Source organism: Nomascus leucogenys, chromosome 13, assembly GCF_006542625.1.
Source record: "Nomascus leucogenys isolate Asia chromosome 13, Asia_NLE_v1, whole genome shotgun sequence".
NCBI classification, from domain to species: domain Eukaryota; kingdom Metazoa; phylum Chordata; class Mammalia; order Primates; family Hylobatidae; genus Nomascus; species Nomascus leucogenys.
In genome coordinates this window covers 98,479,602-98,506,780 of record NC_044393.1, presented here as the reverse complement: position 1 = coordinate 98,506,780, position 27,179 = coordinate 98,479,602, and the positions used below count along the sequence as shown (strand labels likewise).

Genomic DNA, 27,179 nt, shown 5'->3' with positions numbered 1-27,179 from the left:
ACAAACACACACATTAGCCTAAGCCTACACAGGGTTGGGATCATGAAGATGTCACCAGGTGATAGGAATTTCTCAGCTCCACTGTAGTCTCAGGGGATTGTACGTGAGAGCGGTGTTGATGGAAACCTTGTTATACAGCGCATGACCGTATTTCTCTTCTCCCATTAAAGGCTAAGAAAGCCTCTGACTAAACAGAATAGCTTGGAAATCAACTTCAAATCACTGATTCCAATATCAATCCCAATATTTTATAATCCTTCTTCCCTCTACATTTTGCTCCTCTTTATTCAAATTCAGGTTCAATCTAAACCAATCGGGATATTTCTAAAGCGTAAGGGCCATAAGCTCCATCTTTCCTTGGGTTTTGTTGAGCTTTATTGTCTTGGACCATGTACTCTGTAGGTGCCGTGTCTGGAACATGCATCACTGTAGCTTGTGGAGGGAGGGAGGATGGAAGAGATGCTCATGCGAGAAATCACCTCTTTTGAAATTCAGAGTCCTTCCTAGTTTTCCCAGGAAAAACTACAGCATCAAAAGAACCTCATTATCCTTTTCTCTCTTTTCGTGTGGGACAACCCTTCCAGGCGTGTCCAAGTTATTGAAGTGAAAACTGCAGGAGAGCTCCTTGAGAAAGGTGATCATTTCCTATTTATCCTCATACTTCCAGCATCTCGTTCAATGCAAATCACAGATCACAAATGTTTATTAAATGGACAATTTTTTAAGGGACTCAATAAACAGTCGAAAACGTTTGTTGAGAGAGTTCTCCTCTGTGCCAAATAAGAAACAATACTCGAGAACTGGCAGCAAACAACATCCAGAAGGATGTTAGTCCCAAGAGGCTGCCACTGTCTCCAAGCGAATGTGCCCACAACCACACTGGTCTTGGATGACACGGCCTGGAAGCGCTGGCAATCCCGTCAAATCCCTGAACTCCGCCCCCACGCACTTTCCACCTTTTCTTCCAACTCAAAGCCTCTTGCCCAAAGCCAATTTATGAAACAGGTTTCTAAGCAATGCCCAGATATTCCATGAAGTATATAACCTAGAAACAGAAGTGGCAAAAAGCATGCCAGATGCCCTCTCTTTTCAGCCCTTTATTGGGAAGAAGGATCTAGGCAGAGCCAAGCCCTCAAGCGTCCCACCCTGCAGCTCCCACTGGTGTCCGATCCAGACTCCAAGCCTTAGCCGGGCCTCTTCAAAACGCGGAAGGTAGTGGGGGAAACAGGAAGCACCTTCGCATCGCTCCACTCGGGGGTCACCCAACCCAGCATCGACCCAGCGGCCGCTCGCCAGCTCGGGGAGGATGCGCGGACACCGAACGGGAGCGTCCGCTCCTCTCCGCCACCCTCCCGGGGTCGGGCGCCGAAGTGCGGGAAGAGAAGGCGGGCCGGCGAGTGCTTCCCTGCAAGCCTGGCTCATCTGCGGGGCCTCCGCCCGAGCCGCCCCGCCTCGCCCGAGCCCGGCTCAGGGATCCTCGGGAGGGAGCGGGCGGCCCCCGGGCCTTCCAGTCCTACCTTCCCCGACTCTCTGGGCTCCATGGCCCCGCTTTCGGAGGCCCGTGCCGCCCCCTCCCCCCGCGGCCTGGCCTGAGGATGCAGCCGCCGCGACCGCCCCGGGGACCCAGGCTCCCGGAGGGGGAGGGCACCCAGGCAGGGAGTGAACGCGGCCCGAGAACTTCGCTCTCTCACGTCGGGGGGCGGTAGCGCCGGTGGACCCAGGATAGGAGCTGAGCTGGGACTCGCGCCGTACCGAGCGAACAGCTTTACGGCCACTGCCCAGCCCCAGGCGGCGGGGCGTGACGGGAAGTGTAGTCCGCTGTAGGTGAGCGGCTCTCGAAGCTGCTATTGGCTCCCGGAATGCAGGTCCTGATTGGACGCCGGCGGCGCGCTTGCGGCCCTCCCCTCCTTCCTCCGGCGATAGTTACTAGGCAACGGCGGCGGGGCGTCCTTTAGTCCTCTGCAGCAAGGGCAAAGCGCTCTGATTGGGCTACGCGAAGGCCAATGTCAGGCTTGAAGTTCTAGGTTTTCTTTTATTAAGGAGGGCAATACTTTTTGTTCTATTCACTCAGAAAGTATCATTGGTTGCCTACCATGGGTCAGGCCGTGTTCTAGGGTTTGGGAGAACACAGTTGAATGAGACAAAGGCCTTGCCTTCAAGGAACTCACGATCTATTAGGGAATCAGAGCAGAAACAGATAATTACAAAACAGAGACAAGGGCCATGAAAGAGGTAAGCACAAAACATGAATTAAAGCCTGCGTTGTTACCTTAGAGTGAAGCGGTGGGGGATATGAGAGATTAGTCAAGGACTTCCTGAGGAAGTGATGCCTGAACAGAATTAAATCAAGAGGTAGGGTCTGCCAGGTAAAGGAGGTGCAATGGACTGATCGGTGTTCCCCTCCCAGGAGATGGGGCGTTTGGGAGGTTTAGATGAAGTCGTGAGGGTCAGGCCCTTATGGTGGGATTAGTGTCCTTATAAGAAGTTTTGTCTGAGTGCGGTGGCTCACACCTCTAATACCAACTCTTTGGGAGGCTGAGACAGGAGGATCACTTGAGCCCAGTAGTTTGAGACCAGCCTGTGCGACATAGTGAGAGATCCCATCTCTATAAAAATAAAATAAAATAATTTTGTGAGGTGGAAGGATCACTTGAGCCTGGGTGGTCGCGGCTGCAGTAAGCCGGGATGGCGCTTCTGCACTCCAGCCTGGGTGACAGAGCAAGACCATGTCTCAAAAAAAAAAAAAAAAAAAGAGACTTTCAGGGGGCCAGGGCAGGGATGTGCCTTCATGAAGGTGTTAGTGACCACATGCGTGCTGGGGGAACTAGCTAGGCCCTTTGCCCTTCGGCCCCCTGCCTTCTGCCATGTGAGGACAGAGCAACAAGGTGCCCTCCTGGAAGCAGAGACCAGGCTCTCACCAGACACAGACACTGCTGGTGCTTTGGTCTTGGATTTCCCAGCCTCCAGAATCATGAGAAATAAGTATCCATAATTTATAAATTACCTAGTTCTAGGGATTTTGTTACAGAAGCACATACAGATTAAGACAATGGCCAACTAATTTTTTTGTATTTTTAGTAGAGACAGGGTTTCACCATGTTACACAGGCTTCAAGTAAGCGTTTTCCATTATCCAGCTCTGCTCTCCTGGCCAAGGTTGAATAGACCTAAATTCTGTTCGAGGAGTGTAGGGGAGTCTGCATTACTGAAAAAAAGAATGAGACACAAGAAATATGGAGGAGAAGGCAGAGAGTGAGGACTCTGTGGATTCCAAGTGGCCTGCCACTCACCACCTCGGCTATATCACTACCTTGAAGAGCTATATTTCTGCCCATGAGTTATCCATGTCTTTATAACAGATTCTCTTTTGGGGGTTAAAAAACTGGAGGACAGCTAGGGTAAATCATTCTTTTGACACATTTTTCCATAAAAGGTTTTCCATCTTTCCAAGAAAAATGGAGCAGTATCTAGGGGGAAATGGGGAATCAAAGCAGTAGGACTAAGATATGACACACAAGATCTTGTTTCTGTGTTAATAGGAAGGAAACTGATGATTCAAAGGGGGACAGTGCAAGGACCCAAGTCCTTGAGAAATCAGGAGGGTCTAGGAACAGGGTATCAAGGGCCCTTCCTAGGGATAGGAACACTTTTTTTTTTTTTTTTTTGAGATGGAGTCTTGCTCTGTCACCCAGGCTGGAGTGCAGTGGCACAATCTTGGCTCACTGCAACCTCCACCTCCCAGGTCCAAACAATTCCCCTGCGTCAGCCTCCTGAGTAGCTGGGACTACAGGCGCGCACCACCACACCCTGCTAATTTTTGTATTTTTAGTAGAGACAGGATTTCACCGTGTTGGCCAGGCTGGTCTCGAACTCCTGACCTTGAGTGATTCACCTGCATTGGCCTCCCAAAGTGCTGGGATTACAAGCCTGAACCACCGCGTCTGGCCGGGATAGCAACGCTTTTGATTATGCCAGGAGGGAAGAAGAAGATGGAGTAGATGTACATTTGTTTGTAGATTTACTGAGGGAATTTCCATCTGATGATGTCTCTTTGAGGCAAGATCATCTCATGAAAATGAAGTGGGGAATAGAAGGTATACCAAGTCATCTTGGAGAATGGGAAATAGAGCTTACCTCAAACCTTGAATTAAAGGCCAATTTGAAGTTTATGATCACAAATTTCAGTTTTAAAAAAGCCTAGCTGCGAAATTCTGTTTATAAGCAGAAAGTTGGGTAGATATTTGGCTTCATCCTGGCTTGGAGTATTGCCAGGTAGGTATGAAGGAGGCACAGAAAAGCAAGGGAATGAACAGTACTTGCACTGGAGTAATTATAATGGTAGGAAAGTGATTCTCAATTCCAGCTGCACATTGGAATCACCCATGGACCTTTCAAACATCCTGATTCAATAGGCCTAGGATGGGGCATGGGCACTGATTTTTTAAATTTGTTTAATTTTTTTGTTTTTGTTTGTTTGTTTGTTTTTTAAGAGACAGGGTCTCACTCTGTCACCCAGACTGGAGGGCAGTTGCGTGATCTTGGCTCACTGCAGTCTTGACCTCCTGGGCTTAAGGAATCCTCCCACCTCACCCTTCCGAGTAGCTAGGACTACAGGAGTGTGCCATCATACCTGGCTGATCTCAAACTTCCAGGCTCAAGTGATCCACCCGCCTCCCAAAGTGCTGGGATTATAGGTGTGAGCCACCATGCCCAGCTGGCATTGATATTTTTTAAGAGCTCCTCATGTCATGTGCTTCTCACGTGCAGTTGGTGTTGAGAATCACTATATAGACGATGAACCTAAGCTGTGTCACGAGGGAAGATAGGAGACTAATAAAAAAGTGAGAAAGTGGTGGGTCAATGAAATTGAAATCACAAAAGCAGCCATAAATTATAGCAGTGGAGTACTAGAGCAAGTCAGCTGGAGGGATGGGAGTTTACGATTGGTAAGTAAATATTTGTGAGGTTTTGAAAATGGTCTAGTCGTAGGAGTGGATTCCCAAGACAGAGTGGAGGAGGTCATTGTAGGTGAGCAGGCAAAGAATGTGAGGCCGGAATTTTGAGTGGAGTATCCACATGGACACTGAAAATGGGTGGAAAGGAATGCTGGGCCATGAGTTAAATTCTTCTGTGGACGATAGGGAGTGACCAGGGTGGCAGATGGGAGTCAGGGAGGGTGGTGTCACTACAGAGTAGCTCAGACAACCCGGGAAGAGGGCTCTTTGCAGGAGGAACAGGGAGAACTGGCCCACCAGAAACAATAAACATGAACGTCACAGAAGACAAGGATCTCTTTTCCTGGCCTGGAGGTGGGAGGAAGTCTCAGCTTCCAGGTGAAGTGAAGGCTTCAAGGGATGGGCGAGCTAGTGTCAGTCATGACATGATGGTGGAAGAAGCCTTTGGAGATGGGGACGATGGAGCAGAGTCTACGGAAGACAGATGTGGAGTCTCAGAGGCCCCAGTGTGCATCTGGGAGGGAGAGGCGGTGTGGGGGATCGGGTGAGACTGTGGGATTTACGAGAGGATGGCATGAGAGGTGGTGATGTTGAGGGACAAATGGGGAGGCCTGGTCTCCTGAGGAGGAATGGAGACCATGGGGACGTGGAACAGGATGAGCTAGTCTTTGGCAGCACAGTCGGCCTCTTTTGATTTTTGTCCCCATTACTTATCTCAATAGTGTGCTTCTAGCTAGCTATCTCTGGCTTCACAGGGTAGGGTAGGACTTTGGGGTGAATAAAACAAGGAAAGCAATTGGGAGGTGGGCAGAGCAGTGTTGTAAAAAAGGAGGTTATAAAAAGGAGAGAGAGAAGCAGACATCAGCCCACATGTAGCGGAGGAATATGACCTGGGACACTAGCGGCGTCTAATACGGGAGGTCTTCAGGCTCCATTCAACCCTGTCCAGCTACAGATGGAACTGAGGCTCAGATATGGGAATGACTTGTCCAGGTTCACCAGTCAAGGGGAATGCCATCCTGAGTCCATAGCAGATGCGCAGAGGTCTCCAGGAGACAAAGTCCTCACATGGGTCCAGGCCAGGACTCAGGCCCACCCTCCCTCTTCCCTCTGAGCCCCAGGATGGAGACGCTGCACAGGGACTTGTTGCCAGTGTCACTTTATTTGGAACATGCTAATGCCAAGTCATGGGCCCCCAGTTGGGGGCAGGTGGGAGAGCGTGGAAGGACGTGGTCAGTGCCACTGAGTCCCACAATCACAAGAGGGATGGCTGTGGACTCACCCAGCGGAGCCTGTTAGCGCTTTGAGAAGTCACCTCCTAGGGGACAGGAGAGACGGGTTAGTAAGAGAGGCAGAGTGGTCAGGCTGGTGCCAGGAGGACGCCCAGAGCCAACACCAGGCTTTCCACTGTGCTCCACCCAGGCGGCACGGGTGCCTTCCACCTCTGTTTCCCCTTCATCTGCCACACAGTGGGACCTCAGGTTATCATATGGCAGGTACTTAACAGAACTAGGCACCTGCCAGCCACTTCACATGCGTGCCCTCACCAAGTCCACCCAACAAGCCTGCACAGCAATGTCAGCCTTGCTTAAAAGATGAGGTCAGGGGGCTGGGTGCAGTGGCTCCTGCCTGTAACCCCAGCACTTTGGGAGGCCGAGGCAGGTGGATCACTCGAGCCCAGGAGTTCAAGATCAGCCTGGGCAACATGGTGAAACCCCATCCCTACAAAAAAAAAAAAAAAAAAGAAAAAAAAAGAAAAGAAAAAGAAAAATTAGCCAGGCATGGTGGCTCACACCTGTAACCTGTGGTCCCAGCTACTCGGGAGGCTGAGGCGGAAGGATCACTTGAGCACAGGAGTTCCAGGCTGCAGTGAGCAGAGATCACACCACTGCACTCCAGCCTGGGTGACAGAGTGAACCCCATCGCAAAAAAAAAAAAAAAAAAAAAAAAGATGATGTCAGGGAGGCTGAGCAAGGAAACAAAGGAAACAGATGAGCTGGGGTTTGAACTAGGTGCAATTACTCCAGACACCCACGCTTATGCATGATAGGAGACGAAATTAACAAGAACACTGAGAAGAAGGAAAAACGTGGACTGGAAGGACTCAAGGAAGAAGGATGGAGTGAGGAGCTACACGTGTGTTCCTGGGTCTGGGTCACAATACTGGGTCCTTGCCCGGGCTCCTGCCCCATCCCCTCCCTGCCCAGACCCACCCTGGCAGGAGCTGCACTGGCAGCTGTGGATGACCGGCAGCACCACAGGCTCTGTGTGGCCACCCAGACAGCGCAGGTTCAGGATCCGCACAGGGCTCTCCGGGTCTAGACGGTAGCTGCAGCAGTCACACTGGCTCTGCAGGTATGGCTCCTGGGCGAGAGGGAGTGGGTGAACTGGGGCCAAATGGAGTTTCCTCCCCTCCCTTGGCCTTTCCCATCTTAGGCGGGGTGGGATGGTGGGAGGGCCAGATCCCACCCTCTTCACTGAGCAGCGGGGCTGGGCCTCTGCCACGCCCCTTTTGCAAGAAGCCCACCTCCTTCACTCCCACTGTCTGAATGTCCAACAACCTACAGGTTAAACGAATACTTTTAATGTTCCCATCAGTGCCTCCTGGCTGCAGGGGGAAGGACATACTTCTACTGCGAGGGGCTTAGAGTCTAGTTGGACAGACAGACTTAGAATATATGAAACTACAAATAAGTCAGTTCTAACTGCATAGTTCTGATCCCAAGTGCAAAGTGAGTTCTCACTCCAAAGCAGATCCCTGTGCACTGTGGTTGAAGCACCTCTATCAGAGTCCGATGGGCATATCATTTAATTTTATGTATAATTCTATTTATAATTTTACTTTGAAATGGGTAGTACATTCATACAATGCCAGGTTCAAAAACTGCAAGAGGTTATTCAGCGAAAAAATTTCCCTCCAATTTCTATCCCACTATCAATTTCTTTCCTCAGGAAAAAAAAAAAAATCTCTTAATTACTTTCTCTCTTTTCTCACTCTATGTTTTAAAAATTCTAGAAGTGTGAAAAAAAAATTACGAAAGTGATTTGGAAAAGTATTTCCAGGAGGTCCAGGGCGCGCCTGGGGGAGCCGTAGAGCGGCCGAGAGTTGAGGGGCTGTGTCTTTGGGGACCAGGTAGGAAAGTATCTTTGTCTTCCAGGATGAGATAAACCAGGTGGGCTGAGGCAGAAGGGATGGCCGCAGAGTGCTGGGAGGTGGGCCCAGGGGCAGGCGGGAGTAGCGTGAGTGAAGCTGGAGAGAGGACCCTGGCAGGAGGCAGCTCAGGTCACAGCTCATCAGGCTCAGGCTGAGGGGAGTCAGGGTGGGCACAGAGCCCCTTGGAAGATCCTAAGGATCAGGGGCTTCTGGGTCCACAGAGGGCAAACGCAGAGCGGAGCCACCTGTCCAAGACTCAGAGCCAGCCTGGCTTGGACAGCTTGCGGGAAATGTGTGCAGTGATCCTATCTGTAGAAAGTGCATTCTGGCAGAGCTCTCATGCACCGTGTGATGGGTTCTGATGTCAGAGGCTAGCTTAGCTCCTCCATGCCTTTCTTTGCTGGGCTCCTGGCTCATTGCCTTGAGGGGCACAGTGGGCACACTCTGGGAATGGTGTGGGGCCACAGAAGACCTCTGTGGGAGGGGGTCAGGCACCCAGTGAAACCTCTGGGCCAACCTGCAGGTGCACACCACTGCCTTGGGGAAAGCTCTGACCATCTGCCTCCCCGACTCCACTGTTATCTCCATGAGAAGCACCTTGTGCCTCATGGCCTCTGGCTCTGCCCAGGTCCCAGGCTCAGGGCAGCCCTCGGTGGCCACTGGCCAACATGATTCCCCTGGCCTGGACAGCAGGTCCCTGGCTCACCTCTGGCATGACGTGGGTGCTGGATGGGCAGTACCCACTGCAGTAGCTCACTTCTACCTGGTCCAGGTAGCAGGTCCCTTTGGTGAAGTTTCGAAGCTCCGTGAGGAGCTGGCAGGAGGGCGACTGCTCTTCTGTGGGGAAGGGCATTGAGTGGCAGGAGGTGGGGGTGGGGCACAGGAGGCAGAGGTGACCGAGGGGACTGTTGGAGGGAAGGTACAGGAGAACGAGGTGACAGAGGGACTGCAGGGGGAAACAGGAGGAGGAGGTGACAGAGGAGACTGTGGGGAGGGCACAGGAGAAAGAGGTGACAGAGGGGACTGTGGGGGGGAGGCACAGGAGGAGGAGGAGGTGACAGAGGGGACTGTGGGGGGAGGCACAGGAGGAGGAGGAGGTGACTGAGGGGACTGTGGAGGGGACACAGGAGGAGGGGACTGAGGGGACTGAGGGGACTGTGGGGGAGGATACAGGAGGTGGAGGGGACTGAGGGGACTGTGGAGGGGACACAGGAGGAGGAGGGAACTGAGGGACTGTGGAGGGGACACAGGAGGAGGAGGTGACTGGGGACTGTGGAGGGGACACAGGAGGAGGTGACTGAGGGGACTGTGGGGGAGGGCACAGGAGGAGGAGGGGACTGTGGGGGGACAGAGGAGGGGACTGTGTGGGAAGGCACAGGAGGTGGAGGGGACTGAGGGACTGTGGAGGGGACACAGGAGGTGGAGGGGACTGAGGGACTGTGGAGGGGGCACAGGAGGTGGAGGGGACTGAGGGACTGTGGAGGGGCACAGGAGGTGGAGGGGACTGAGGGACTGTGGAGGGGACACAGGAGGTGGAGGGGACTGAGGGACTGTGGAGGGGACACAGGAGGTGGAGGGGACTGAGGGACTGTGGAGGGGACACAGGAGGTGGAGGGGACTGAGGGACTGTGGAGGGGACACAGGAGGTGGAGGGGACTGAGGGACTGTGGAGGGGACACAGGAGGTGGAGGGGACTGAGGGACTGTGGAGGGGACACAGGAGGTGGAGGGGACTGAGGGACTGTGGGGGAGGCACAGGAGGTGGAGGGGACTGAGGGACTGTGGAGGGGACACAGGAGGTGGAGGGGACTGAGGGACTGTGGAGGGGACACAGGAGGTGGAGGGGACTGAGGGGACTGTGGGGGGGCACAGGAGGTGGAGGGGACTGAGGGACTGTGGAGGGGACACAGGAGGTGGAGGGGACTGAGGGACTGTGGAGGGACTGAGGGGGACACAGGAGGTGGAGGGACTGGAGGGGACTGAGGGGACTGTGGGAAGAGGGGAAGTGCCTGGGTCTGAGGGGAGCGTGGGGGCGAGGTGGCCAGGGGCTATGATATGTGCTGGGGTCTTCACTCCTCAAATCCCCATGGTGAGTCGGCCTGGGGGAGGCAGGCACCTGCCAGGCTGAAAAGGCCAGGTGTGGGGCGGCAGGGGAGAAGGGTCTAGACCAGGGAGAGGCACCCAACAATGCAGCCAGGTTCCCTCCATACCCGGAGCCTCCCTGCGGCAAGAGGGACAGCAGCTCCCTGGCTCCAGCACCATCTCCTCGCCCTGCAGAGGGAGAGAGTCCCAAGGTCGTCTTGACACCTGGAGCCTGGCCCGCCCTCCCCCCTCAGAGACCCTAAGACCAACCTCGGAGGAGGGTCCCAGGAAGGAGCCTGAGGAACCAGGGAGGGTAGTAGGGCTGCAGGGGTTACCTGAGCACAGGTGAGGGGGGAACCACCCCAGAGAGTAGCAGGGATGCAGGGAGTACCTGAGCACAGGTGAGGGGGGAGCAGCGCTGGGTGCAGACAGGCCTCCCACTGAGGCAGAGGCAGCTCTCACAGGCCTCCTGCCATTCAGATCCAGGCTGGGGAGAGTAGGGGAGAGCCTCCTCTTGGTCTCTCCCAACTTGTAGATTTGTTTTGTTTTGTTTCGTTTTGTTTTTTGAGACGGAGTCTCACTCTATCGCCAGGCTGGAGTGCAGTGGCGCAATCTCAGCTCACTGCAACCTCCTCCACCTCCCCAGTTCAAGTGATTCTCCTGCCTCAGCTTCCCGAGTAGCTGGGACTACAGGCACGCACCACCAATCTCAGCTAATGTTTGTATTTTTAGTAGAGATGGGGTTTCACCATGTTGGCCAGAATAGTCTTGATCTCTTGACCTCATGATCTGCCTACCTCGGCCTTCCAAAGTGCTGGGATTACAGGCATGAGCCACTGTGCCCGGCTCCAACTTGTAGACTTTTCTATAATAGTATCCCTGATCCGCAAGCCCAGCCTGTGGGTGCCTAGCCGGGGCAATGGGCTTGGATGGAGTCAGGCAACAAGAGACCCAGGAGGAAGATGAACTGTTGGGGCCAGAGACTGTCCCAGGGGGAGAGCGGAGCCCTGCCGGCTGCTGCAGGGCCTGGAGTAGGGGGAGAAGCCAGTGGAGTTACAGACAGATGGGGAGGCTTGGGGTCAGGAATGGGTGGGTGGTAGCAGAGGGGGTTCGGTGCCTCACCAGGTGGGGATGCCCGAGGTGCCAGCACTCGCAGTGGTCTTCGGGGACGCAGGGGCCTGCCTGGCTGCGGAAGTGCCCAGGCTGGCATACGCAGCCTGAGGCTCGAGCTGAACTGCAGTTACTCCGGGTCTCTGTGGCGTTCATCTCCTGGCACGTCTGCTCACAGAGCCCCTGCTCCCCTGGGGCCACCTGCTGCCACATTTCCCCAGGGGAGCACTCTGCCAGGGAAGACCATCCAACCCAGCTTTCCGGTCAGCCCTGGATCCAGCCTCTATTCCGCCCCTCCCAAGCTGAACACCCGCATGTCCCCGTCCTGCCTTCTCAGCCGCAGCAGCCTCCAACCACACCTCCTGATCTTTCTTATCCACCCACCCAAACACTAGCTGGACCCAGGCCAGGTCTCACCTCCTTCAGAAAAGCCTCCCTGACCAATCCTGTCCACCCGGCCTCTCTATTCTCAGCACTGATGTCTCACCCTCTGGGGTGCTACCTGCCTGTCAGAGGACCTAGAGACTGTGCCCTGTCTCTGCCGGTTCTGTGGGGTGGTCTGCCCAGAGGCTGGCCGTGCTGCATGTCTGCACTCACAGAGCCCAGTGTGGCAGAGCTGGGAACACGGTGGGTGGGCCCTTGGTCTTGATCAGATGGGGGTAACACTGCACTGCACAGGGCAAATGCTACCGGCCTGGGGGCTGCCAGGCCAGGCCCCTCATTTCCGCTCACCCCTCCAGACCTCAGTTTCCTCACTGGCAGGGAAAGAACCTTCCACTTCCTGGCATCACAGCCCTGGCTCTGTGTATACTGTGTGCTAGGGAATGCCCCCAACAAGTGAGGCAGACCACACTGAGTGCCCAGGGAGCCCTGGGCAGGGGGTGCTGGGTCTCCAGTTAGAGAGAGGTCAGTGTGGACAGACAGGGGAGGGCTTCCTGAAGCTCTGTCTAGTCTGTGAGCAGGGCCCTTCTCTCCTCAGTGCCAGTCCCCGGCCTTGACTTTGGAGGTGCAGCAGGGCATGGACAGCCACATCTCACCCTGACAGTCAACGAGGGAGCAGCTGAAGGCTCCACCGTGGCAGACACTGGGAAGACAGAAGCATACTCAGATGCCTCCCATGTCCATGTCCTCCTCCCCACCCTTCCTCATCCCTGCTCCCCACCCCAGGGCCAGGCCCTCACCAGCGGGTGCAGTTCCGGGTAAGCACAGTCCCTGGGGGCAGCTCCTGGGCCTGCTCTTCCAGGGTCAGGGTGAGGCCCCAGGGCAGAGAATGCTGGGTGCAGGGGCAGGCAGCGGGAGGCACACACGTGCCATTGTGAAGCAGCTGCAGCAGGGCAGGCTCAGTGACACTCAGACCACCGCCTGTTCCCTCCCCACCTGCTGGCTTCCCCCACAGGGAGTCAGGACACAGCACCCAGTACCCACCTGCCCTCCAGGGCAGCCACAGCCAGGCTGGCAGGGCTCCTGCACACAGATGGCACCAGGCTGCAGATGCCAGCAGAGGCGCGGGCATGAGGTGGCACAGGCGCTAAGCACCTGGCCAGGGGGGCACTCTGTGGGGAGCACACAGGTAGGGAGATGGGAGGGACCCAGCATCTCCATTCCCAGGGAGGGAGCTGCCCCGGGTCTGACCTCCTCTCCCCACACCTACCCCCAACAGCTGGGGCAGGGCCTGGGCTCAGCAGCAATGGAGGGGGTCAGTCACCTGCCACCCAGGGCACTCACCAGGGCAGGGCTGCAGGTTACACTCCTGCCATTGCTCTGTGTCCTGGGCCTGGCATGGTGCCACCCCAGGACCCCCCTCGCAGCTCCGATGTCGCTCCATAGTGCCCCCACCACAGGGGGCCGAGCAACTGCTCCAGGCTGACCAAGGCCCAAGGACTGGACACTCCTGGTGTGGGCACACCAGGGACCCATTGACACAGGTGCTGTGGACGGGGTAAGCACAAAGGGCTCCAGTCAGGGTGAACAGGACCCTCACTCCCCAGCAATGCTGACGAAGGCTGACCTGCCCCATGCCTCCACCCAAAGCTCCCTTAGCCCCGGCGTGGCTGCAGCCATACCAGTTTTGGCAGTCCAGCTGCACCACCTGGGCCGGGGCCAGCTCCCAAGAGGCATTGGCACTGGGGAGGCCACAGCGGCAAGAGGAGATCGGCACACAGCGCCCATCCTGGACCAGCTGGCCAGGGGGACAGCGGCAGCCTAGGGGTGTGGGTAAAGAGGCGGAACGAGATTGGGTGCTTGGGCAGGGCTCACACAGTGGATCCTCCCCCGGCAACCAGATGGAGTCCAAAGCCTGGTTTCCACAGTATCTCCCACTGCCCATGCACAGGAAGGGGCTGCTCCAGCCTGTGTGGGCACCACCCAGTAACCCTGATGGCCACCTGAGCATCCACATGGAACAGTGGCCCTGAGTGACCCTCACTCCTTGCAGGACTCAGAGCTGGCTGCTGAAAGTGACCGCTTTCCTGCCCCGTCACTCATGACCCAGCAATCTGAACTTCCCCCACCCCTGCCCGAGATCACACACTCTCTGGGGGCAGGAGGCAGCTGGGGGAGGCCCAGGCTTTCCTGGAGCTCCCAGCCAGGTGGTGGGGCCTGCTGGCTACCTGGGCGGCAGGGTCCCTGCAGACACTGAACACGGTCCCAGAGGTCGACACAGCTGCGTGGGCACTGGTTGGCACAGTCCAGGGTGAATACAGTGTCTCGGGCCTCGCAGCTCTCGCCTGATGACCAGATGATAGGAGTCTGTGTTGGGGACACTCTTGGGCCCCCGCTTCCACTGCACGGCTCTGGGGCAGAGCCAACTCTCCCCTCAGGTTTGGTCTCGGATGTTCCTGTCCCAGGCTCTCCTCTGGATGCGGGGATGGGAGTTACCTGGGCAGGGCCCTCTGTTGCAGCTTTCTGTCTGAGCCCATGGCCCCCGGCAGCCTCCTCCCGGGGGGACCTCTGCCTCTCTCCAGCGTAGCCTGAACCCCCCACTGCAGGGCACCTGGCAGGGGCTCCATGGCCCCCACAGACTCCACTGGCATGAGTCTGGGGAAGGTACGATGGAGTCAGTACCCAGGCCCACCTCCTGCCTCCCCCTCAAGCCTTGAGCTCTGTCGTTGCCAACGCTCTGGCAGGCCTTAAAGCCCTCTAGGCTCTCCTGCTTCTCTTTCTAGCTGCTGCCTGGACCCCACCCCCAGCTTCAAATCCTGCAGGCCCTAGAGACAAGCAGGAGGGGTAGCAGGTCAATGTGCTCTATAGCCTAGCCCCTCCTGGCCAGGTCCCCCCAACCTGCACTCCAGGCCCCTCCTGTCCCGTGGCCTCTGCCTCTCCCCATTACCAGGGCAGACTCCAGGGTCAGGGCAGAGGCGCTGCTGGCTGAGGGACGCAGTGCAGAGGTGAGGGGCTCCAGTCCAGGGCCTCCCTGTCGCAGGATCCAGACAGAGCCGGTGGCGGTGCTGCTCTGAAGCCAGCAGCGGGGCCGAGGTAGGGGAGAGGCCGGTTGGGTCTCGGAGCCAGCGCTCCTCTAGGGCAATCCTGGAGGCAGGGGCCAGGGCGCTGGGCGGCAGGCAGGGCCCACAGGGCGACCACTCGGACCACTCACTCAGAGGCAGAAGACCTGGAAGGGCAGGGTATGGGTGCCCTTCCCAGTGACCGCCCCCCGGCCCAGAGACCCTGGTGGACAGGCAGGAGGGGCTCAGGGTCATGACCAGGAAGTGCTGGAAACAGGAAGGCTGAGGGTGGTGTGGGGGCAGGGTAAGGTGACCCACCATTCCAGTTTGCCTGGGACTGTCCCCGTCTTAGCACTGAAAGTTCTGCATCCCAGAAACCCCCCCAGTCCCAAGCAATGGGGACAGTTGTCTCCATAGGTCAAGGTTACCTTGGCAGCCCTGGCTGGTGCAGTGCAGCTCCCCATGCCGGCATTCACTGCGGGAGGGGGTGGTCAGGGTAGACTAAGGGAGGCAGGGCCCAGCCCAGGACCTCCGGGGGTGGGGCGGTCATGCAAGGGTAACCTGAGCCCTAGGCACATGTGGGGCAAGATGAGGGAGCTGCAAACTCTGCCATCTCAGGGTCCTCTGTCCTGAGGCTGGACTGGGCCCCCCAGGCCTCCCTGCCCTATTCCCTGGCCCCAGCCCTCTGTCTCCCTTCCACCATCACTCACCACTCCTTACAGCCCAGCTGCAGGCGGTCCCCAGGGGCCAGGGTCATCCTGGCTCCCACTGCTGATGTATGCCAGCAGTTACACTGCTCCGGGGGAATGCAGCCCCCAGCCTGCTCCAGCAGCCCCTGGGTGGAAGGAGAGATGGGGCAGTGATCATCGTGTCATTCCAGCACCCAGCACTGTGCCCCACCTGCAGCAGGTGCATATGCATGATGCCAAGTGAACAGCAAGCTGGGAGGAGGCACCGAGTTCCAAGGGGTTTGAAGGAGGCGGGGCCCCCATGGACATCACAGAGAGAAGGAGGAGCGGGAGTATGAGCAGAGGACCCCCTTGTCCTTGGAAGTTGCTCCAGCTCCCAGCTCTCACCTTGGGGCAGTAGCAGCCCGGCTGGCAGGGCGGCAGGTACTGGCAGAGCTGATGGCTCAGGTGTGTGGCACAGAGCCCAGCACTGGGGGAGCCGCAGGCATGGAACTCAAAGGGAGGCGTGCAGCTGTCCTCTGGGGGAGATCGGGGAGAGGCAGGCTGGTGGGGGAACAGCCCAGAGACACCACTCCCAAAGCCCAGAGCACATGCTGCATGGTTCTGAGGCCCCTTGGGGTCACCTGGCAAGAGTACAAGATGCCCACCCTCCGCAAGTTGGAACAGACCAGTGTCTCCCATCTGGCATCCACTCAGCACCTGTGGGCACCTCCAGGGAAGGATCAGGATGGGTTGGGCCTTGGAGAGCCAGGAAGATGCCTGGAGGAGGCAGCTGAGGAGGGGGCTGCAGGAGTGAGGGGCCTGGCAGGTGCTCCAGAAATTGGCAGATGGGAGACAGAGGGGCAGAGATGGAGGGCAGCCGCAGCAGGAGCTGGGCAAGGCACCCTCCTAGAGGGCAGCTACGTGGGCCAAGGCCACAGGCGGGCCGGCAGCTGCAGGGTGGACAAATTGTGGTGAGGGATTGGGGGCGCAGCTGTGACAAGGGAGTATCTGCGGGGAACAGGGGAGCGGCTCAGTTTGAGGGCAGGCACGGGCGCAGGCACAGGCGCAGGCAGCTGCTCTGAGGTCTTGGGGGCACTACATTGGCCGTGAGGGGAGCAGGGACCCTTGGTGGCTGCTGCCCTGCTCAGCTCCCTGGTTTCTTGCTCCTGGAGCCTCACCAGAGCAGTTGCTGATAAGGCAAGGCCGGAAGCGGCCATCCAGCCGCGTGCAGGGGGCATCTGCCCTGGCCCCTCGGGACGCTGGGGCCTGGTGTCGGTAGCGCTGCTGCACCAGCACCCGGCAAGAGCAGCGCGTCCAGCTGCTCCAGCTGCTCCACACACACTCCTCTAGGGACCGGAGGGATGTGTCAGCCCGCCTCTCCCCTGCCTGCCCTCCCTCTCACCCCAGCCCTGCCGAGACCCTGCACAGGAAACAGGCAAGAGAGGCCTGAAAGGCCTGGCTGGCTGGACGCCCTCTCACCCTACAAGGAGGGCCCCGTGGGAAGAGATGGTGGGAAGAAGAAAGGAACTGAGCAAAATGTGGGGGCACAGACAGGGCTTATTTGAAGGGATCATCCGGGAACTAGGAACATATTTATTTTCTGAATCTCCCAAGGTAGGAAAAGTAGAGAGGTGATTTCACTTCCCCTGCACACTCACCAGGGCAGGGCCCTAGGTAGCAGCCCTGGGTGTCCAGGTGGAGGAAGGTGCCGTTGCAGGTGGGGTCGGCCTTGGCCATCAGGCAGGGGCAGGACCCAGAGCGAGAGGCCAGGCCCGGGCCGCAGCTGCGGGAACAGGTCCCCCATGGGCCCCAGGAGCAGGCCTCCAGCAGCCCTGGGCAAGGCTGCTGCCCACAGGGCTGGGTCTGGGTGTCAGGGCCCAGGCAGAGTGGGCTCCTGTGGTGAGGGGCTGCGGCCCTGCAGGCCCGGGTTCGGACCTGGTTTCCACCTCCACAGGAGACAGGGCAGTCGGACCAGGAGGACCACAGCGTCCAAGCCTCAGGCACTGTGGGAGGGCACAGGTGAGGTCAGAGGAGGCGGAGGGAGCAAAGGCCAGAGGACTGGGTCGGGACCTGCATGGTGGCCCAGGGAGTGGCAGTTAAGTAAGGTGGGAGAAAATGAGACACAGAGCACATGGCGGGCAAGGCATGAGGCCAGAAGGGTGGCTAAGGCGGGGATCCGGAGGCAGCCCAGACCTGCACACTCCGTGTCTTCGCAGATCACACCCTCCGGGGTGCAGGAGCTGGGAAACAGCTGGGACTCAGGACTCTGCTCTCCAGCAGGGTGGTCCCAGCCCCCCTCCCTGTCCTGCACTTACCACTGCTGGCACTCCCCCCGCAGCCAGCTGTCCCCCAGGGTGCGGGAGCGAGTGCCCTGCAGGCACAGGGGTGGGCACAAGGGCTGAGGGCAGGGCTGGCTCTGGGACTGCTCCTCCCGACACTCTGGGGCCCACGAGCCGGACGTGGAGGACCTGAGTGGGGCCAGGGCAGAGGAGGTGAGAGATGGCCCAGGCTCCTCATCACTTCTCTGTCTCCCGGTGAGACACCCTGGCGGGACACCTCAGGGTGGGCATGGGGGTAGCCGAGGAAAAGCCAGGGTAACCAGGGACAGAGCTGGCCCAGGGCCTGGGGTGGTGCTGTCGCTGATGAGAGCAGGACCCAGGAACTCTGTCAGAAGGGAGAGACTGCGCCTTGCAGAGTGAGGCCCTGGGTGGCAGAAGGGACATCTAGCCCTGCCAGCCCCATACCGGAAGCGGCTCTGCTGCCCTCCGGGCCCGCATGAGTGGCTGCAGGGACTCCAGGCCGACCAGCGGCTCCAGGCACAGTGGGTGGGAGGCGGGCAGGGCTGAGCCGTGCAGGAGAGCTGACCAGCTTGGCATGAGCAGTTGTTGCAGGCATCCTGGTGCTGGCTCCCTGGGGCCCAGCTGTGGCCCTGGGCATCGGTGCAGTCACAGTGCCCAACTGGCACGCAGCCGCCATCCTGCTCCAGGGACCCTGTGGGGCAAGAGCTGGAGCTTGCACCCCTGGCCCCACCCACACCTTCCCACTCAGCCACCCTGACACTCCTGAAGGACAGGGCAGCACCTACCCTTTGGGCAGCGGCAGCCCTTCTGGCAGACCTGGTCATCCTGACACACAATTCCCTCCTGGAGGTCTGAGCAGCGGCGGGGGCAGCGGTTGGCACAGGTGACGACCTCCATGCCTGCTGGGCAGCCGGCCTCTGAGCAGATTGGGGGCCCAGAGTCAGGAGGGCCCAGGGCTCAGAAACTCTCCCTCTGCCCTACTGAGGACTCCCTACCTCCATAAAGCTACAGGACCCATCCCATCCCCCACACTGGTGCCCACTGAAACACGGGAGACTTGGGAAGACTCTGGGATTGGGACATTCTAGGTAGACAGTGAGTTCCTCTCACCTCCTGTGAGTTCTCAGCACCTACCCTGGTACCCAGTAAATGTTTGTGGAGCTGGACTAAATCTGTGGGTCTCAAAAGCCAATAATGTCACCTGGAGCCTCTTTTGTGTCCACCCAGAGGATGGGTGGGGATAGAGGAGGGGAGCCCTGGGGGAACCCACGCCATGGGGCTGGTGAGAGCCAATTAAAGAAGGAGCTGAAGCCTGGGGGTGACAGGAGGAGGCACAGGCTCAGCTACAGCCACTGGCTCCATCCACCACCCACGAGCGCCACACCCGCTCCTAACAGTGCCACTGTCAAAGCCTCCAAAAATCGTGACAGGGCTGGTGGCTCTTTCCCACCTCGGGGGTGGGAAAGCTGAAAGGAGGAGCTCTCCTGTGGGTTGGGGTGGCCGGGGTGGATCCTTGGGCCTTGGCACAGACGATAGACATACTCAGGGTACCCTTGCCCAATGCCAGGCCCAGCCATCCACCCCAGAGGGCTCAGTTTCCAAACTGGCCCATGAGGTAGCAGCCGGGCCCCACGCAGAGTGGAGCCCAATAGGGGTAGGACAGGACTGTCACCATTGCCATACCACAAGGCATGGGATTGCAGAGGCGGGCCTGGTGCCGCTCCCCAGTGCAGGGGGCACCCCCGTTCTTGGATGGGGGGCTCGAGCAGCTGCGGCTTCTCAGGGATTGGCCTCCCCCACAGCTGCGGTCACACCAGGACCAGGGACTCCAGTGTGACCAGCCCCCGGGCACTGTGTGGGAAAGAGAACGGCTACCTGAGGGGTCGGCTCAGGCAGGGGGCCCCCACCTATCCCGCGAGCCTGGGTCAGGGTCTGGTGCGAGAGACGGAAGTGCCACACTCAGGTAGGCTGGATGCCTGGGAGGGGGCACTGATGCCAGGGGCCTTCAGGGGCAGGGCCTGGGGCACGCCCTGGTCTCCCCCAGCCGCCTCACCTGGACAGGCTCGCAGGTTGCAGAAGCAGCGCTCTTGGTAGGCAGTAAGGATGTCGGGGCACCAGTGCCCGCTGGGCCCAGGGGGACGGTATGCCCGCAGGCGGCGCTGCTGGCCCACCCCGCAGCTGCGGGAGCAAGGTTCCCACAGGGCCCAGGAGGTCCAGGAACAGTTCCCAGCCCCACAGCCAGGGCCAGGGCACACGGGCAGCTCTGTGACACAAAGCAGAGCTGGAGCCAGTCCCGGCTGCATGGCACCTGCCCAGCCTTTCCTCTCTGCTCCCAGCTTAAGGGTGGACCTCCACCACCCAGGCCAGCAGTGGCCTCGTCCAGAGTTCTGGGCTCTCATTCTGGATCTGACACTGACTGCTGTGTGGCTTTGACAGCTGGGCCTCACTATCCCCTTTTCTCATCAGGGACAGTAATCCCAGACTCACAGGGCTGCGGAGGGATTTGGGTGGGACCTTGGAGGGGGTGGAGAGTTCAGCACACACACCAGAGAACAAGGGATGTGCTGGAAGTTGGGCTCCCCAGCAGCTGCTGGGGTTGGCAAAGAGGATCCAGAGCCCGGAGTCAGACACTGATTTGAAATGAGATGTCATTTCAAAGAAACCAATGATTACTTGAGGGGTATTAGATATTGGGAATTGGGGGTTAAAATGAGTTGTCTGAGGGTGGTGGCTGGGATCAGAGGTTGAGGCTGGAAGGTGCACCTGTGCATGAAGGCAGGTTGCAGGGGCGCTCCTGTAATGGGTCCCCCATGGTGCAGTTAGCCAGGCAGAGGCGGGTGCGGCTGCGCCATGCAGGGCGAGCGGGGTCCGTGCAGCTTCTGGAGCAGGGGGACCAGGAGGACCATGGGCCCCAGTCAGCTGGGGGAGGGAGTGGGGAGGGTGCCTTGTGATGAGTCGGCCCTGAGCTTCAGCCTCTCCAGGAAGCAGGGGAGGGGGAGGGGGGAGGGGGGAGCAGGGAGGTGTCCCTGGGCTTGCTCTTCCCACAGGGAGGCCACGAGGCAGAGGTACAGGGAGTCTGGAGCTACCTGGAAGGCCTGTCACTGGCTCCACCGTGGACCCTTCAGCCCCTGTGCCAAAGGAAACCCCACTCAGAAATGTTTTGGTACCCACAGCACACTGGGACCACGCCTAAGGCTGGCAGCTGGCACTGCAGGCTCACGGCTATCTAGTCCAGCCCTCCTCAGCTTGAGCTCCTGTGGACACCCAGGCCCCAAGCACAGCACTTCCTTGCAGGATCAAGGCCTTTGCTCAAGCCGTTCCTTTCCTTCCAATGCTGGTCAAAGTTCCCTCCCTCCCTCAAAACCCCTCAGATACTGCCTCCTCCAATAATGCCTCCTAGACGTGTGTCCAGTGCCATCCTGACCACAGCCCTGCCCACCACCTTCCTGCTGTCCTTACCAGGGCAGTCTGGGCTGGGGCAGTACTCGAGGTCCTGGCGGGGCCCACGGCAGCCCTGACCACCACTGGGGGTGGGCATGGTGAGCACACACTGGCGGCTGCGGGTACAGGTGCCCAGCCCACCACAGGAGCGGGAGCACGGGCCCCACGGGCTCCAGGGACCGAAACCACCATCGGCCTCGAAGCAGTCCTCCAGGGAGCAAGACAGCTTCCCGTGTGCACAGGAGCTGGGGGAACAGCCAGGTTAGCCCAGCCCAGGTGGGGTCAGAGGGTAGACTGGGGTTCCTGGTCCCTGTCCTCTTACCCTCTAACCCCTCCCTCCACTGAAAATCTCCTTGACCCTCCCCAGCCCAGTCCCCACCCTCACCATCCCCCTCACCGGTTGCCACAGCTTGTATGAAGTGTCTGGCCCGAGCCCAGCTCATCTCTAGGCCTGAGGGGCTGACCAGGGTCACCTATGGTGGCTCCCAGCTCCTGCAGCAGCCAGGCTGTCAGCACACAAGGGCACTCCTGGGAGAGTGGGGCAGAGGAGGCAGCATCACAGCACAGGCCAGCCACCCACCCGGGGCTGTGCACATCCCCTGGAGAGACTTGGGGAGGGACAGTGTGAGGACCCGGAAGAGGGCTCCAGGCTCCAGGAAAGCATTTCCAAGAGCAGAGGGCTGTTCACCCCCATCAGAGGCATGAGCGCACCATGAGAGGGGCATGGCCAGGGCTTGGCCTGAGCTGGCTTCCCCACGAAGAGCGCCCAGCAGGACACAAGGAGGCACCAACACAGGCCCTCCCAGGCTCACACACGATGAAGGGGGCAGAAAGAGCCTCAGCCAGGAAACGGGACATTAGGTTTGGGTCTGGCTCTGCTGCTGTGCGTGACCTTGGTGTGTCCCCTCCCCTCTCTGAGGCTGTCACCATCTCTAGGCCTAGGAGGTGAGACCAGGTGGCTCTTCTGGTCCCTCCGGGCCATGGGATCCTGGAACTCTGGCTCAGGGGTGGCCACTGGGCAGCCAGCTTTAGGATTAGGAAAGGGATCCCTGTGTGCCCGTCAGGCTCAGCAGAGCAGAACTGGGCCCTGGCTGCCGCTGGGATGCCCAGCGGGGACCAGGTGGGGCCAAGGGGAGTGAAGGTGAGGGGCACTGTCCCCACAAGCATGGGACGGGCAAGAGAGGGGCAGTGAAGACCCACGCCCCACAGTGGAGGACAGGGAGGTGAGGCTGGGCCAGTGAGGTTGGGGAACATGGCAACCTGGCAGGAAACTGCCTCTCCCTACCAGGGTGAGGGGTGGGCGGGGAATACAGGGGTGAGTGTGAGCTCCGGCGGGGCTGAGAGATGTGCCAGTCAGGAACAGAGGCCAGGCAAGTCCAGAGGCGGCAGGTGCTCCCCATTCCCAGGGAACCGGGAGGCTGCGTCTAACTCTGCCTGCCTCTGACGCTGTCAGCAGAGGCCTCAGCTGGCCTCACCAGCCTGTATGCTGCTTAGGGGCCTGCCCAGGGATGACAGGGTCTGCAAAAGTGACAGACATGACAGAGGGGACAGGCGAAGGGAGGGCAGGGAGGGCTGTGGGGTGGACAGGTTCTGACCTGCACACAGGCCAGGCGGTGCTGGAAGGTGCCCTCGGGGCAGTGGCAGCCCACCTGCTGCGTGACGTGGGTGCAGGAGAAGGGGCATCCCTCGCCGGGCTGGCATTCGCGGTACAGGCGGCCGGCCGGGCAGCCTGCCTCTGAGGCAGCAGCCACATCAGCACCTGCTCCGGCCCCGGCCCCGGCCCTCACTGCCCACCTCAGGAGCGCCTTTCACCTGCCCATCCCCCAGCCCTGGGCAGCGCCCCCTCCCACAGGCTCCCACAGCCTGGCTGAGTCCTCCTTCACTTGTCCATCGCTGGTGGGAGGGCACTGGGGGACAGGTGGGGGTGGGGAGGAAGAGGCCAAAAGGCACCCATGAGTCAGGGTCAAAGGCCAGGATGGGACTTCAAAGGTCACAGTGGGGTTAGGTCCTGGGCTGGCACTCACCTCTGCAGACCTGTGTGCTGCATGTGCGGCTCTGGCGGGCAGGCCCTGGGCAGGGAGGATGGGCACAGCGCCGGGAGCGCAGCTGCTCCCCGCCCCCACACGAAACACTGCAGTCTTCCCAAGGACCCCAAGAGCTCCACACCCCAGGGTCCGGGCAGCCGGGTACCTCCTGGCATTGCAGAATGCCTGCCACACAGGTGCTGGGGACAAAGGAGGGGGCTTCAGAGACAGGACCAGCCCCATCCCCTGAGGGCTCCCCTCCTGGGCTCTATGCGCCTCCCCGCCCCCACTTCTCTTGGCTTACCAGTTGTCACACGGCCCAGTGACCACCTCTCCAGGTTCCAGGCTCTCCCAGGAGCTAAACCTAGACCCTGCTGAGCGGCTCTGGTTCTCAGGGATCCCTGAGGGGCACAGGAGGGAGGGTAGGGGCTCCAGACAGCTCAGCTCCCCCCATCCACCCCTCCTCCCACCCCATGGCCTTCTACTCCCCACCCTCTTGCCTCCACCGCATGGCACCCTGTGTCCTGAACAAGGAAGGTGGACGCTCCAACCAGACCAGCCCTGGGAGGGAGTCGAGGGACACGAAGGCCTGGAGAGCTGGTAATTGCTCATTTTTGTTCTGCAGCCCCAGGCTGGGTCCCCGGGGCAGCAGCACAGGGGCCAGACAGGTGGCACTGCAGTGCTGGGGGCTGGGGGCTGGGGGAGAGGGGAGGCACTCACGCATGGCTCCAGGCTGGTACTGGCAGCGGCAGTGGGCTGGGGGCACGCACAGCCCATCCTGGGAAAGCCGGCCCAGGGGGCACCCACAACTGGGCTGGCAGCCCACAGAGCCTGGCTGGCACACACTCCCAGGGGACAGGTCCTGGCAGGAGCGGGGGCAGGGCTGCCCACAGGGGTGCAGACTCTGGCCACCCCCGCAGTCTACGCAGGAAGAAAGCAGAGAGGGTGGTCACTGAAGGGCATCCTGAGGGATTCGCAACCCTCCTGCCATGCCTGTCCCCCATTTGGACCCGCCACCTTGACCAGGTCCATGACTGATGGCCTGGGAACTGTCCCTTGAGAGAGTGACATGATGTGTGTGGAGGTCACAGGTCAGAGTCAGCATCTCCCTAGACTTAGAGGGGCCCTCCCAGACCTCACTGAAGCCTGACCTGTGCACTGGGTGGAATTTTCCTGGCAAGGGCGACTCTGCGTGTGGCTCCCAGGGCAGGGCCTCCCTCCCTCAGGGGTAGGGGGCCGGCTGCATGCCCGGCTCCGGTGGGACTGCCCCAAGCACATGTCGCAGGGAGACCATGGCCCCCATGGTCCCCAGGCTCCATCCACTGTGGCAGGAAGACAGATCATCTGCATTAGGAGGCCCAGGAGGCCCCAGATTAGCGGGGTTGGAGCAGGGGTTTAGGGCCTTTTGGGGGAGGGACATGGGCCTCATGGGGCATTACACCTGGGCACGTGGCGTAGCTGGGGCAGGCCTCCCTCTGATGCTGGGCCCCTGCCTCCCCAGCCTCTCCAGTACACAGGGCACCACCGTGCTGAGGAGTGGGGCAGGCACAGGCCCTGGAGCGGCTCCTGGTCTGGCCCCTGCAGGGCTAGGAGCACACTGTCCACTCCGACCATGGGCACCAGCCTCCGGGCACTACGAGGAGAATAGTGGGCACTGGGGCGCAGCCCGTCCCTTCCCTGGTCCCAGGCCCCCCTCCTCACCTCCCTCCAAGCTGGGCACATACCTGGGCAGGGCAGGTCTGTGCAGTTCAGCCTCCCCTCCAGGCAGGTGCTGGGCAGGGGGTGCAGACACAGAAGGAAGAGGCAGCAGCTTAGTCCTACCCCAAACCCTAACTCTGCACCCCCCCAGCTGCCTCTCCCCTCCCCTCATCCTTATGGTTGATCCTCAGTTTTCTCCCAGACAGTGCCCCATCTCCCGGCTCTCCAGTGCCTCCCTATCCTGTTTCCTGCCCCACTTAGCTAGCCCTCTCGGGGTCACCAGATGATGCCTACTCTTGGGGAAGGACTGCAGGTACCCTGGAGCCAACTGTGTGGTCAGATGGGTTGTGAATGCCATATCTGTCACTCCTCCCGCCCAGACCCCTCCTGCCCCCGAGCACATGCCCAGCCCCTGCAGACACACAGGGTCAGCTTCAGCTTCCTCACCTATCAGACGCGGGTCATGGTGCCTGCCCCACATCTGCTCAGGGATTGTGGGGGGCGGGGGACAAATGTGACCATTCGCGGAGACTCCAGAGAGCTCAAGAGAATGGGATGAAGTGGGGCGACTCCTGCTGGCATCCCTGCCTCCCACCACGGCGAGGGCCCCTTACCAGTGGTTGCAGCCGTCAGGCCTTGCCAGCCGAGCACCCGGATGGTGCCGCTGCCTGGTCAGCAGGTCCAGGCAGCTGCAGTGACCCAGCTGCACACAGATGGCCCCATTGGAACTCAGTACCTGGCCTGGTGGGCAGTAGCAGCCAGGCTGGCAGCGCCACACGCAGTGCTGGGGGACAGTAAGTGGGGGCCATCAGCAGAAAAAGGAAAGCTGTGCAGGGAAGACGACGGAACAAGGGGCTGGGGAGGAAAGTGTGACAGGCCTCACGTTTTAAACACAGAGTACGCCTTCTAGTGCGGATGAGAAAGGCAGGAAGGGGACCCAGGTAGCCTTGCAGTTCCCACTGGAGTCTCTGAGTTGGCCCCTCCCTGAGGGTGGAGGGGAGGGAGGAGCAGCTGAGGAGGTTCCCTTTGGCTCCCTGGTGCAGGGATTTGGAGCTAGGTATTCCCAAATGTAAAACCCCAATTCCAGCGGGTGACCTGGACTGATGGCCTGGAAGCTGGGGCATGCCCCAGACCGCTCTAGAACTTAGGGAGCTGGCTGGGCAAGGGGGGCAGTTTGGGAAGGAGCTGGGAGGTCCTGGGGCTGCTGGGAGGAGGCACTGCCTGCAATGACCTTCTCTTCTTCTTTGCTAGCTCCTCCTCTTTCTCCTCCCTTTCCCCACCTCCCTTAGCACCTCCACACCCAAGGCCTCGAAGCCCCACCTCATTCTTCATGGCCCCTACTGTGACCATCCTTTCATGCATGTCCATCTTGCTCAGCCCAGAATGTGGGCTCCGTGGTGACCCTGTGTTTGCTTCCCTGGGTCCGGGGTTCCCGGGTGGGCACATAGTGGACACCCACTCCCCCACCCACACGCAGATGCAGGTCTAGACACCAACGTGCTCATGGGGTTCAGGAGATGATTTCCCCCTTCCTTTGTTTATGCCATTTTTGTCATAAAGCTTTGATCTGAGAAATGTCTGATCTACAGACAAGGGCTGTCAGGTGAGGCTGGCTCTCTGTGGGGCGAGGCTGGTGTCTCTCTGGGATGGCCTGGCATGCTCTGTGAACTGAAACCAGGGCCCCCACCCATGCCTTCCTGTGCTGGGCTGTCGAGGCCCCAGCAAAAGAGGCGTGAGCCCAAATTCACACCCTGCCCTCCTGCAAAGTGGGCCTTGGGTCAGGTGGCAGTGCCAAGGGAGCTGGGACTCACCACTAGGTCATCACAGGAACGAGGGCACGGAGGGCCACAGGGGCTATACTCGGCCCCTTCAATGGCGGTGCAGTTGGTCACTGAGGGCAGACAGGATGGGCTGAGAGCTGTGTGGGGCCATCCACCCTGGCCTCTATCCCTGGAATGCTTCCTCTAACTCCCCTTCCTCCGTCCCTGACCCCCACCCCCATCCCTGGCAGGTACCTGGGCAGGGCAGAGCCTGGCAGACCTCCCCCTGTGCCCGTGGCCCCTCGCAGTAATCCCCCAGGCCCTGGGGTGGGGGCTGGTCACAGGCCCGGGTCCGGCTCTGCAGGCCTCCCCCACAGCTCCGGCTACAGTGGGACCAGGGCCCCCATGGACCCCATCCCCCAGCTCCTGGGGACACAGCAGAGGAAGGAGTGAGGAGGGGCTTGGCTGGGGCCAGGGGGCAGCTGGTACAAGGCAGCAGCATCCACAGCGCACAGTGGGTACCATCCTGGGCTCCCCAGGAGGGTC

At 59.6% G+C, this 27,179-nt stretch overlaps 1 protein-coding gene and 1 pseudogene across 2 annotated transcripts in view; both read right to left on the bottom strand.

The window, feature by feature from the left end:
• Positions 1–1,770, bottom strand: part of ZNF862 (zinc finger protein 862) — a 29,104-nt gene extending 27,334 nt beyond the window's left edge. Inside the window, exon 1 of the mRNA XM_030826119.1 lies at positions 1,692–1,770. The gene's annotated coding sequence lies outside the window, so the exon portion shown is untranslated. The remainder of the gene's footprint in view (positions 1–1,691) is intronic.
• A 4,327-nt stretch (positions 1,771–6,097) lies between these two features.
• LOC100596883 overlaps positions 6,098–27,179 on the bottom strand; it is a 56,969-nt pseudogene continuing 35,887 nt past the window's right edge. The window contains exons 65-103 of the transcript XR_004033112.1: positions 26,889–27,059; positions 26,685–26,764; positions 25,488–25,657; positions 24,900–24,946; positions 24,617–24,808; positions 24,327–24,497; positions 23,896–24,096; positions 23,480–23,576; positions 23,176–23,375; positions 22,747–22,886; positions 21,549–21,679; positions 21,170–21,396; positions 20,797–20,838; positions 20,474–20,629; positions 19,764–19,973; positions 19,394–19,561; positions 18,496–18,627; positions 18,155–18,401; positions 17,726–17,878; positions 17,604–17,650; positions 17,069–17,413; positions 16,589–16,756; positions 15,816–15,946; positions 15,450–15,574; positions 15,168–15,214; positions 14,628–14,906; positions 14,177–14,335; positions 13,909–14,025; positions 13,363–13,501; positions 13,025–13,227; positions 12,725–12,852; positions 12,481–12,623; positions 12,337–12,383; positions 11,312–11,529; positions 10,581–10,676; positions 10,318–10,378; positions 8,815–8,945; positions 7,168–7,318; positions 6,098–6,272 (exon numbers count right to left, since the gene is read on the bottom strand). The product of XR_004033112.1 is annotated as an SCO-spondin (transcript). The remainder of the gene's footprint in view (positions 6,273–7,167; positions 7,319–8,814; positions 8,946–10,317; positions 10,379–10,580; positions 10,677–11,311; positions 11,530–12,336; positions 12,384–12,480; positions 12,624–12,724; positions 12,853–13,024; positions 13,228–13,362; positions 13,502–13,908; positions 14,026–14,176; positions 14,336–14,627; positions 14,907–15,167; positions 15,215–15,449; positions 15,575–15,815; positions 15,947–16,588; positions 16,757–17,068; positions 17,414–17,603; positions 17,651–17,725; positions 17,879–18,154; positions 18,402–18,495; positions 18,628–19,393; positions 19,562–19,763; positions 19,974–20,473; positions 20,630–20,796; positions 20,839–21,169; positions 21,397–21,548; positions 21,680–22,746; positions 22,887–23,175; positions 23,376–23,479; positions 23,577–23,895; positions 24,097–24,326; positions 24,498–24,616; positions 24,809–24,899; positions 24,947–25,487; positions 25,658–26,684; positions 26,765–26,888; positions 27,060–27,179) is intronic.